This window comes from Pteronotus mesoamericanus, unplaced genomic scaffold (genome assembly GCF_021234165.1).
Source record: "Pteronotus mesoamericanus isolate MK-2021 breed Mesoamerican mustached bat unplaced genomic scaffold, CSHL_Meso_final scaffold_174, whole genome shotgun sequence".
NCBI lineage: Eukaryota > Metazoa > Chordata > Mammalia > Chiroptera > Mormoopidae > Pteronotus > Pteronotus mesoamericanus.
Window position 1 is genome coordinate 43674599 of NW_026555309.1, and position 12763 is coordinate 43687361.

Genomic DNA, 12763 nt, shown 5'->3' on the forward strand with positions numbered 1-12763 from the left:
AATTAGTAAGTGCCAGGCATTTATGATGGCCCTTGAATATATCATATTTTTGCATATTTTCACTGTTTTCTCTCGTATCAAATTTAATGGCTTAAAAACACAAAGTTAAATAAAATTCAGCTAGGCTAAACACAAAGATAAAATAACAAAAGATTACATAGTCACACAAATTTTTTCACCAAATTCTTCATCCACTTAATTTTTTCACAAGGTCCGCTACCTTCCCAATATAGTCTAGTCCGTCTTTGAATAGCTTTTCCCTTTTCTTTGTTCTCCCTTTTCCAGAGACTCAGAATAGGTATTATCCTTAAAATCATGGCATATCTGCTCTGTGGGTGCACTTCCTTCCCCATCCACACCCCCTACTTGGAACTGGAACATTGGCCCCCACTCCCTCGTTGCTGGTACACTTGCCTCTGTCACTTCCCACTGCGGTATTCATCACCCCAGATCATCCATTGTCATGGTTTTCCTTCAATAGAGTGCGCTCCTTGAGGGCAGGAGCTGTGTGTGTGTCTCTGTGTGTGTTGTATATGTATAGATTCTGGTAGGTTTTCACTAATACGGTTTCAAAACCTTGAATGAATGAATGCATTAATGCATGAAAAAATGTGCCAGTCTTTAGCTTGATGGTATCCTTAGCAATATGTCTGGAAAACAGAACCTATTAGGAAGTTGGACCAGGTTGACCAGCTGTCAAGGAAAGTGCTTCCCCACGATTCTACCTGATCAGCCTAGTAACCCTCCTCTCCTCCCACCAGCCTCCCTTGCTACCTGTTACCAGGGAAGTACCTCCCTGACCACTGGTTTCTCGCTATGTCTGCTGCCTCCTTAATTTCCACACTCATTCCTTTGGTAACTTTTATGAACATGAATTGCTCTTGGTTAGTCAGTTTAACTCTTTCCCTCCTTTAGGAAGCTCTATTATTCTTTTAAATCATAAAGTGGCCTTATGTTCTTTGGCCTTAGTAGACACTTTAAACATGATGTTAGAGTGAATTCAGTGACTGTGATGTTGAAAGAATGCTCTTGTTTTTCATTCACCAAAACAATTCAGGGCAGGAATATAAGAAGAGAGGAAACAATGCATGCAGGGAGATGTGCGTCTGTAATGTTGCCATAGCTGCAACCCAAATTGCAGTGAATTAAGACCGGGGCCCAATGTCTTAGTCTGGGTTTGGGCTGGAGCAGTGACTCCGTCAGATGTTCTTCACCAGAAAAGGTTAAAATCAGCTGTAATCCAGGCCTCGCTGAGATTTGAGAAATAACAACTCCACTCCCTAGTTTGATATAAAGTCTGTTTCTTTTTAAATCTGGTATATCTTCCCAAGTCTCTATTGTTTGCTGAGATGTCTTTGTTTCATAGAACCTTCTCTCACTTATTCTAGGCAAGCTTTCACTTGGGCGCATGCCCACTCTCCTCTTTCCTCATTGCACAAGCAGATGGAGACCAATGATCTAATACATTTTATTTTCCTCTTTATTCTCAACTCTAAACCGCACTCACCATTCTCAGGGGAGCCCTCCCTTTTTTTGTTTCAGTGCTGGTTATCGGGAACATGATTGCCTTTGTTCAGAGAGGCACTCTACGAATAAGTTATAATGCGTCACAGAAATATCCATTTGCCTTGTTCAGTGGCTTTCTTATGTGTTTCTTTGACTTTTTGATTTAGTAGCCAAGGTTTCTAATGATCAAGTTGATTAGTTGTTTTTTAACGATTCTAATGTGTCTCTTACTTTGTTGTTTACATTATGATCTGATCACCTTGCCTTATGTCTCCTGCTGCCTTTTTATTCTCTGACAATTAAGATATTATTTATGAAACAAGTCCTCATTTACATGACAATGGTTGGAAGGAAATGTACCTGTCCAAAGTAAATTGCCAGTTTTCATGATTCATTATTCCCAGGTCCTATTTCCCTGGCCAAAAAAAAAAAGCATCAATATTTTAAGAAAGTGAACATTTCTGTGAATCATAAATTATGGTTGTTTTTTTTTTTTTATCACTATACAAGATTACTTAGGGGAAATGTTTTGTTTACATTTAGACTTTTACATAGAGATGAAGAAATAGTCTATCAAAATCTCTTTAGACTTGTCTAGAGTGGGTAGGCTTAAAAGATCCTGTGAATTTTAACCTTACAAGCACGCAAGCCCTTTTTGGTCAAGGTGTTCTCTAGGCAGTACTGGGAACATAGCAGTTAGTTAGTTTTTTATTGTTAGCAAGACTGTCTTATTTCTATACTCATCCCCAATCTGTCTGTTGAATTCCAAATTAATGACCCAATACCATGGTACATACCTTGTATTGCAGGCATTATAAAATTGGTATATTCCAAACTAGAAGCATTATGTTTTTTTAACCAAGCCTATCCAAAAACTCCCCAAAGTTCAAGTTACCACATTCTTAGTTAATGTCAAAATCTAACCAGATTAGAGGGGAACTTTATCTACTTGACAGAAGGTATATATATATAAAGCCCCACACCAGCTAATACCACCTTAATGGTGAGAAACATGAAGCTTTCCCATGAAGGTAAAGAACATGGCAAGAATATCCCTTACTGCTCCCATCAACATTGTAGTAGAACATCTTGGGAATGCAATATGACAAGAAAAGAAAGTATACATCTAGAGATTGGAAAGGAAGGAATTCGTCCAACTCAATAACAAAATAAACAAAAAAATCCAATTAAATTGAGCAGCAATACTGAATAGACATTTATCAAAAGAATACCTATAAATGTTGCTCTGGCCAGTGTGGCTCAATGGATTGAGTGCCAGCCTGCAAACCTAAGAGTTGCCCATTGGTTTCCCAGTCAGGGCATGTGCCTGGGTTGCAGGCCAGGTCCCCATTAAGGGGCACATGATAGGCAACCACACGCTGATGTTTCTCTCCCTCTCTTTCTCCCTCCCTTCACCTCTCTCTAAAAATAAATAAGTAAAACCTTTAAAAAGACAGTATCTACAAATGTCCAACAAATACATGAGAAGGTACCCACTATTACTAATCTGTTAGAATGGCTATTATCAAAAGATAAAGGAAAATGAATTTGGGCAAGAATGTGGAGAAAAGGGAACTCCTGTACACTCTTTGTGGAAACATAAATTGATAGAGCCATTATAGAAAACAATATGGAATTTCCTCAAAAACTTAAAAGTAGACATACTGTGCAATCCAATAATCCTACCTCTGGGTATGTCTCCAAAGAAAATGAAATACGCACCTCAAAGAGATGCCTGCGTCCCCAAGTAATTGCAGCGTTACTGACAATAACCAACACATGAAAATGACCTTCATGTCCAAAAGGATGAGTGGATTAAGAAAATGTGCTCTCTCTCTACATGTGAATATTATTTACCCTTAAAAAGGAAGGAAATCCTGCCATTGCAAAAGCACCATGTGTCTGGAGGACATTATGCTAAGTGACACAGGTCAAACACAACGAGGTAAATACTGCATGATCTTACTAACATGTGAAATCTAAAGTAGTCAGACTCATAAGAGGAAGGCATAGGATGGTGGATGCCAGAGGTGAGGGAGTGGGAGAAAGAAATGATGTGTTGAGCAAAGGGCACAAAATTTACAAAATTTTAGTTTTGCAAGATGACTGAGTTCTGGAGACCCAATGCACATCATGGTGACAATCGTTAACATTGCTGTATTGCACCCTTGAAATCATCTTAAAAGGGTTGATCTTTAATTGAAACTGCTCAGAACACATGCATGCACGCACATGTGTGCATGTATGCGTGTGCACACACATACACACACACACACAAAGGGTAATTATGTGGAGGCATTGGATATGTTGTTTGGCTTGACCGTGGTGGTATTTTCCCAATGTATATGTGTATATCAAAATGCCAAGTTGTATGCTTTAAATATATACATTTTATATGACAAAAGTATCCAAATAAAGTTGTTAAAAATGTAATTACTACCTATGTAACAAAAATGTCTGCAGTGTCTGTAATTCTCTCATGCACAGTTATGTACATGCTATCTGATAGTTAATTCCGTAGTGTTGCTCTGATCTTTTGACAGGCTTCTTTACTATTCTCTGTTGTAAACACAAATCATTCTTTGGTTATGCATAGACATTACACTAAACCTCTTCCCTTTCACAGTTGTTACCTTTTCTACGTGGCACTTAAAATTAAGTTGCCCTAGCTGGTGTGGCTCAGTGGATTGAGTGCCAGCCTGTGAACCAAAAGGTCGCTGGTTCAGTTCCCGGTCAGGGCACACGCCTGCGTTGCAGGCCAGGTCCCCACTTGGAGGTGTGCGAGAGGCAACCACACATTGATGTTTCTCTCCCTCTCTTTCTCCCTCTCTTCCCCTCTGTCTAAGAATAAATAAATAAAATATTTTTTAAAAAAATAAGCTAACCTCCAGAAGTCATCTGATGTTTTTTAGCATAACACTAAAATTGCCTATTTTTAGACAAAAATATAATCAAGTTTACACATTTGTCAAGTTTTGTGTTATATGTGGGAAAGTTTAAATTTAATGTTTCCCTTTGCATATAGGTAGAAACCACTATGTTATGAAATATAGGCAACTTATTACAGTTATTTTCCTGTCCTATTTTTTTAGTCATATTCTGAGCTCCTTGAGGTTGGGAATAATCTTAGAAGCTACAGTATACTTTTTTGTAATCAAATCTAATAAAAATAAGTCACAAATCTGTTCCATGTGAGTATCCTGAATTACAAGGTAAGACAGATGGAATCAAGTCCCACATTGGCTGTTGGATCTAATGTAGTCCATTCACAAGATGTCTTTACCTATAAAATGAAGTAAACAGACTGAATTTTATAGATCTTTTTAGCACATCTAACATGAGCTGAGAAAGAGCCGTTTAAGTTGTGGGAGAAAGATGGCAGGGAAGCAATTTCAACGCTATGGAAGGCTAGCCAGAGGCTGAACGAAACAAGTAGAAAAGTTACAGTCCTTGCCCTGGCTGGTGTGGCTCAGGGGACTGGGTGTTGGCCTGCAAACTGAAAGGTCACTGGTTTGATTCCCAGCCAGGGCACGTGCCTGGGTTGCGGGCCAGATCCCCAGTATATCTCACACACATTGTTTTTTCTTTCCCTCTTCTTCTCCCTCCCTTCTCCTCTCTGAAAGTAAATAAATAACACTTTTAAAGTTACAGTCCAAGAAGTCCATAGATTAGATATTGACATATTAGGAATAGGTAGAACAAAAATATTCAATACTCAGCATATGACAAGTAACCAGAAAACACCAGTCAGGGTGTGTAGCAGCTGTGTGGCCTTATAGAAGACAAAATTGGGCAGTTTCCAAAATCTACAGAAGATTTCAAATTCTATTTATATATTTCAGTTGAAAGCAGATTACATAGTTGATAAAAATAAAGAACAGCCCTAGATACAAGGCCCTTCTTAATAGTTTGCATGAATTGCATCCACCTCATAAAATCATATTGTTGTTATGATACTAATAAAGAAATTCTTTAATGTCTGCTCCACTTAATTTGCATATATAATTGACAGCTCATTAGAAATGATGAAAACATAATTATGAAAATAAATCTAGAAGAAAAGACAAAGTCTCGACTGGTGAATTGTTGCTAAGTGCATATTTGGTTTCATATTGTAGACTTGTTGCTATGGACATTAATTCGATTTTTTTTCTACAAGATCCCCACTCCAAGAAATCAGAAAATGAGATGCAAACATATGTAAGAGAAAAGCTAAGCAGTGTGTTCAGAGCCAAACAGGGAGTCAAAGCCTTAATTTCTTTTCTTTTCCTATTTTATTGTTTTACTGTTTATTACAGTCGTCCCAGTGTTTTCCCCTTCTGCTCCCCCCCCCCGAGACCACCCCTCTTGCCTGCAGTCCATCCCCTCTCCATTGTCCATCTCCCTTAGTCATCCGGACATGTTCTTTGGCTCGGCCCTTCTGCCTTCCACCCTTCCCTGCCTCCTACCTCCCCTCCTGCAGCTATCAGTCTGTTCCATGTTTCCATGTCTCTGGTTCTGTTTTTCTCATTAGTTTATTTTATTCATTAGATTCCAGATATAAGTGAGGTTATATGGTATTTGTCTTTTGCCGACTGGCTCATTTCACTTAGCGTAACACTTTCCATTCCCACCCACGCTGTCACAAAAGGTAGGAGTTCTTTCTTTCTGCTGTGTAGTATTCCATTGTGTAAACACACCACAGTCTTTTAATCTACTCACCTGCTAATGGGCACTTAGGCTGTTTCCAGTGCTTGGCTATTGTAAACAGCACTGCCGTGAACATAGGGGCGCATAGGTTCTTCTGAATTGGTGTTTCAAGATACTTAGGGAATTGCTGGGTCATGCGGCACTTCCATTTTTAATTTTTTGAGGAAGTTACATACTGTTTTCCACAGTGACTGCACCAGTCTGCGTTCCCACCAACAGTGCACTAGGGCTCCCTTTTCTCCATTCCTCACCAGCACATGATGTTTGTTATGTTTGTTTTTATTAATGATGGCCATTCTGACAAGTGTGAGGTGATATCTCATTGTGGTTTTAATTTGCATCTCTCTGATGACTAGCAATGTTGAGCACTTTTTCATGTCTATGGGCTCTCTCTATGTCCACCTTAGAGAAGTGTCTATTCAGGCCCTTTGCCCATTTTTTAACTGGGTCGTTTGTCTTTCTGGTGTTGAGTTGTATGAGTTCTTTATATGTTTTGGAGATTAAACCCTTGTCCCATGTATCATTGACAAATATGTTCTCCCATACAGGCAGTTCCCTTTTCATTTTGATGATGGTTCCTTTAGCCGTGCAGAAACTTTTTAATTTTATGTAGTCCTATTTGTTAGTTTTTTCCTTTATTTTCCTTGCCCTATGAGATATATTGGCAAAAATGTTGCTACCTGGGATGTCTGCAGTTTTACCGGTTATCTTTTCTGCTAGGACTTTTTTGGTATCATGACTTACATGTAAGTCCTTTATCCATTTTCAGTCTATTCTGGTGTATGGTGTAAGTTGCTGGTCTAGTTTCATTTTTTGCATGTACCAGTCCAGGTCTTCCAACACGACTCATTGAAGAGATTGTTTTTACTCCACTGAATGCTTGTGCCCCCTTTGTCAAATATTAATTGACCATAGAGACATGGGTTTAGTTCTGGGTTCTCTATTCTGTTCCTTTGACCTATGTGTCTGTTCTTATGCCTGTACCAAACTGCCTTGATGACAGGGCCCTTGTAGTTTAATATCAGGTATTGTGACCACTCCAACTTTGTTCTTCTTTCTCAAGATTTCTGAGGCTTTTCAAGGTCTTTTTTGGTTCCACATAAATTTTTGGAATATTTGTTCTAGATCTGTGGAATATGCTATTGTTATTTTAATAAGAATCGCTTTGAATCTATAGATTGCTTTGGTAGAATGGACATTTTAATGATGTTAATTCTTCCAATCCATGAACACAGTATATGCTTCAATATGTTTGTATCTCCCTCAATTTCTTTCTTCAGTGTTCTATAGTTTTCCAAGTACAGATTTTTTACACCTTTGGTTAAATTTATTCCTAGGTACTTTATTTTCTTGGTGCTATAGTAAATGGGACTTTTTTTCTTACTTTCTGATAATTTATTTGTGTACAAGAATGCCATCAATTTCTGAATATTAATTTTATATGCTGTTGTTTTGTGAAATTCACTTATTAGGTTGAGTAGTTTTTGGTGGAGTCTATAGGGTTTTCTATGTACACTCTCATGTCAGCAAATAATGACAGTTTTACTTTTTCCTTTCCATTTTAGATGCATTTTATTTCTTTTTCCTTGTCTGATTGCTGTGGCTAGAGCTTCTAGTACTATGGCGAATAAGAGTGGTGAAAGCAGACGCCCTTGTCTGGTGCCTGACCTTAAGGGAAATGCTTTTAGTTTTTGCCTATTGAGTATGATGCTGTCTCACTTACGGCCTTTATTTTGCTGGGGTGTGCTCCCTCTATTCCCGCTTTGTGAGTTTGGTTTTCTTTTCATAAATGGGTGTTGGATTTTATCAAATGCTTTTTCAGCATCTATTGATATGATCATACTGTTTTTGTCTTTCATTTTGTTTATGTGATGTGTTACATTTAGTGATTTACAAATGTTATACCCTCCTTGCATCCATGGTTGAAATCCCACTTGATTGTGGTGTATGATCTGTTTAATGTATTGCTGGATCTGCATTGCCAATATTTTGCTGAGGATTTTAATATCTATGTTCATCAGAGATATTGGCCTGTAATTTTCTGTCTTGGTTGTGCCTTCATCTGGTTTTGGAATTTGGATAATACTGGCCTTGTAAAAAGAGTTTGGGAGTCTTCCCTGTTCTTGAAGTTTTTGGAATATTTTGAGAGCAATAGGTTAGTTCTTTGAATGTTTGGGAAATTCGCCTATGAAGCCATTCCAGTTCAGGGCTATTGTGTGCTGGGAGTTTTTTGATTACTGCTTCAATTTCACTAGTTACTATCAGTATGTTCAGCTTTCTGCCTCTTGATTCAGTTTTGGGAGATTTATGTTTTCAGAAATTTGTCCATTTCACCTAGGTTGTCCAATTTCTTGGTCTATGGTTGTTCATAGTAATTTCTTACAATCCTTTGTATTTCTGTGCTATCGGTTGTTAGTTTTCCTCTTTTATTTCTGATTTTATTTATTTGGGTCCTCTCTTTTTTTCTTGATGAGTCTGGTTAAAGGTTTACCAATTTAGTTTATTTTTTCAAAGAACCAGCTCCTGGATTCATTAATTCTTTGAATTGTTTATTTAGTCTCTTATGTCATTTAATTCAGCTCTGATGTTGATTATTTCCTTCCTTCTACTCTTCCGGGCTTTGTTTGTTGTTGTTCCTCTAGTTCTTTTAGATGTAGGGTTAAGTTGTTTATTTTATATTTTTCTATCTCCTTTAGGTAGGCCTGTTTTGCTATGAACTTCCCTCTCAGGGCTGCCTTCACTGTGTCTAATAGATCTTGGGTTGTTGTATGTTCATTTTCATTTGTTTTCAGATACTCTAAAAATATGGAATGCTTCATGATTGTTCATGTGATCATTGCATAGGACCATGCTAATCTTCTCTGTTTTGTTCTAATTTTAGTGTATGTTCTGCCGAAGTGAGCATTTAAATTCTCAGTTTCAACTTCCCACCATGCCACCAAGTCTATAATATACTGGCGTTGTTATATTTAGCTAGAAAGTCAGAACTCCAGTTCAACAATAATCTGTGTTGCATGTTACTGGGAGAATTGGAGAGGTCCACTAACTATAAAGCTTCCCATGAGCCTTCTAAGATATCTTTAACTTAAAAAGCTATACTGTCGATTTCCTTATACATTAACTTATTTAACATATTTATTAAGTGCCAGTGACTCAAAATCCTGAAACAAGTAAGAAGGAAAACCAAGATTAATACTCTCAGAACTGCCTCACTACTAGGTAAAAAGCTCCTAAAAAGGAAAAGACCAACTACCAGATTTTAAAAATGGGCACTCTATAAATACATAGTTAGTAGAAGAGTAAAACTTTTGCTGTTGGACATGAATAGGTTCCAGGTCTAGCAATGGTGGGGTCTTCTGGTGGGTTAATTACCCTGCATATAACTACACTCTTTTGAAACAAACTAACATAACTGTAACTAAAAGCACTGGGTGGGGCCAAAAGCACACAGACACAGAGGGGCAGCTCTTTTTACAGCTTTCAGTCAGAGGACAGTCTCTACTGGGGGCATGAGGGACACCTAGATTTTGGAGATGCATTTAAAATATTTCTTTAGAAAAGAAAGAAAGAAGCAGCAGAGGGCAGCCACAGCAGCTGGAGAGTGTGGAGCACTGTGTGGAAACAAGCTGGGAGGGAAGCGCTGCAGTCTGCGCTGTGTCTGCCTGCTCCTTGGGCTGGCTCTCCTGGGGGCTGGTTCTAAGCATCCAGCAAAAGTTACAATTAGTAATCAGCTGCTGTTTTGTAGTCATGTACACACTGGAATTTGAGGTCAGTCAAGTAAGCTGCTGGAGAAGGAAACAAAACAAAAAAAAATTATATTACTGAGAGGAACATAAGAAAATCTCCACACTATATGGTTAACAAAGTCTAGAATACAATTTTAAGTCAACCAAAGAATTATTTTCTTTAGAAAAGAAAACATGATCCATACATAAGAGATAAGAAATGAAGCTCAACCTCAAAATGACTCCAATGATGGAATTAGCAAATGATGTTTTAAAGCAGCTATTATACCTATGCTCAAGAATAATAAAAACTGTGAAAATGATGAGTAAGTAGTCAATATTAATGGAAAATGGAAACTATAAAAGGAGTCAAATGGGATTCCTAAAAATGAAATATCTGAAATTTAAGAAGAAAAGCATACTCTTTGCACCAATATACTGAAAACGAAAGAATAAATGAGTGACTCTACAGATCAATAGAAAATATCCAATTAGAAAGAGTGAGAACAAATGTAATATTTCAAAAAGTTTCAATATGCAGAATAATATCAAAATTCTAGCATATGTATAATTGGAGTCCCAGAAAGAAAGGAGGTAAGAATGGGTAAGAACAATTTTTTGAAGAACCAATGCTCCCAAATTTCCCCCGAATTAGTAAACTATATAAATTTAAAATTTCAAGATGTTTAGTGGACCCTCAGGAAGCTAAATTCAATGACACAGTCCTGTTGTTAGAAATCCGAGTGCAATCCCGAAGGGCTCAGGACAGCGAACCATTCCCTAGAGAAGCGCAGGGAAACTGCGGGAGGAGGGGCCAAAGCCACACGGCTCAAATAACAGAAGGAAAAATCCTCTCAGAGAGAAAAAAAATGTGTCAATACTTTTAAATAACAAAGGCAAAGTAAGACATTACAGATAAGTGAAAAACGGGATTTGCTACCATCAAACCTGAAGTATTTGAAATGCTAAAGGGAGTTTTTCAGGCTGAGGAGAAGTGAGATCAGAGGGAATCTCAATTATCAGCAGGAGTACAGAGACCTAGAAGCAATAAACAGGCAAGTAAATGTAGGAGACCTTCTTCTCCGTCTCTTTAAAACACAAAGTTGAAAACAAAAGAATAACGTTGCCTCGTGGATTTCTGCTGTATTTCAGTGTAATTTATATGACAGCTTCAGCACAGAGGACAGGGAGGGTGGTAAATCAGCCTGTTTTATTGCTTGGCTCTAGTATTTTATGCGTGTGATTTAAATGCCATGGACAACCACTTAAAATGCAAAGTTATAGCCCAAAAGAAAACTGGTAAATTAAAATGATGTCCAAAAAAAGAAAAAACAACCCCAAAACACTGAAGTAACTAAAATTTTTAAAGGAGAATATGGAAGCCCTTAAATATTTGACAATTCAACATGCTTACAAATAATCCATAGATCAAAGAATTCAAATGAGAGTATTTCAATGAAGGGGTTGTTTTCCGAGACGTAGCGAAGGCAGAGGTGTGTGTGGGAGGCGGGGACCAACTCCCACGGGAGAGTCCGGACACCGGGACTGGAGAGGAGCACTCGTCACTACTGGGAGGACAGAGGGACGGCGGGCAGGGGCTGTGGGTAGAGGAGATGTTGTCGCTGGAGCCCAGCGAGAACTGGGCCAGGAGCAAGGCCAAGCAGAAGGGGTCGCTGGCCTGTGCGAGTTGGAACCCCAGCAAAGGAGAGCAAGAGTTTGCAGCCAAGAAAGTGAAGGTTCACTTGAAAGGAAGTGGCACCATGCCCAAAGTCACAGGTGAGCCCCTGCTCAATGACCTTGCTCCCTGATGACTTCTGGGGTCGGGGGGGGGGCTATGTAGGGGAAGAGTCATCTCCTACATAGGAAGGAGTTAGGGTCATGGTCGGGGTCATGGCCTCTACTGAGCAGTCAGTGCTGTGGGCAGTGGCTGCTGATCAGCTCACCTGGCCCTGGGGACAGCCATGGTGTCACATAGTCTGTCTTCACAGGAATGTGGCCGGTGGGGTCATCCCACTGTTCTGGGTTTGGAGTGAAAACAGACCTGAGGCCCAGATGGTATCTTTGGTTTGATTGAAATTCTGTCCCTGTGGTGAACAGATCCCAGGCTTTGTCCCCAAGATTGTTGAACGCTGACCAGAACCTCATTGTCCTGAGGGCTTAATGGTTAGGGGAGTGGCCGTGCACGGGAGAGGGAGACGGGGCGGTCAGGGTGATGGGTGGGGCCAGCCTGCACCAAAAGGAAGGAAGGGAGAAAGGTCGCGGGGAAGACATGAAGTTTCTGTGCGGCTGCAGGAGGAACGCGCACCAGCCAGACCGCCTGACAATGGTCATAGAAGGTCATCTGCCAGAGCCTGAGCCAGTTCAGGAGGTGCCAGAGGAGAAAAAACAAGAGCCTCCTGCTGCCTGCACCCAACTGGAGAGCAAAGAAGAGCCAAGTGGGAGATGGGGAGCCGATGAGGAATTAGGGCCACCCCTGCTTCCTCCTGGCTTTGACGTGACTCAGTCACCCTGTGATGATTACTGCTGGTCCTTATCATTCACGGTCTTGGATTTTGTCCGTATTCCCTTCCTCCCCCTCTATCACCTGTCTGTCAATCTCGGGGGTGGGGGGCGGGGAGTTCCTTTGCCATAAATTAAGCACTTTAAATGCATATTTTAAGATCAAGCTCTTGTCTTTATTGCTCTATTCCTAATAATCAAAAGCACTTATGACAGGATTCATAAATATTTATTGAACAATGAATGAAAGGAACAGGTATTTTGCATGTAAAAGTTAAAGCCATTATCCAAATTATATAACCAGAAAAATATTTTGAGAGAATTGTCAAACCGTGTAAAAGGCT

General features: G+C 39.3%; 1 non-coding gene across 1 annotated transcript; it reads right to left on the reverse strand.

Moving 5' to 3' along the window:
* Positions 1–8994: 8994 nt before the first annotated feature.
* LOC129084481 (U6 spliceosomal RNA) lies at positions 8995–9098 on the reverse strand. The gene has a single exon (XR_008530606.1). It is a non-coding gene; the product is annotated as a U6 spliceosomal RNA (small nuclear RNA).
* Positions 9099–12763: the final 3665 nt, after the last annotated feature.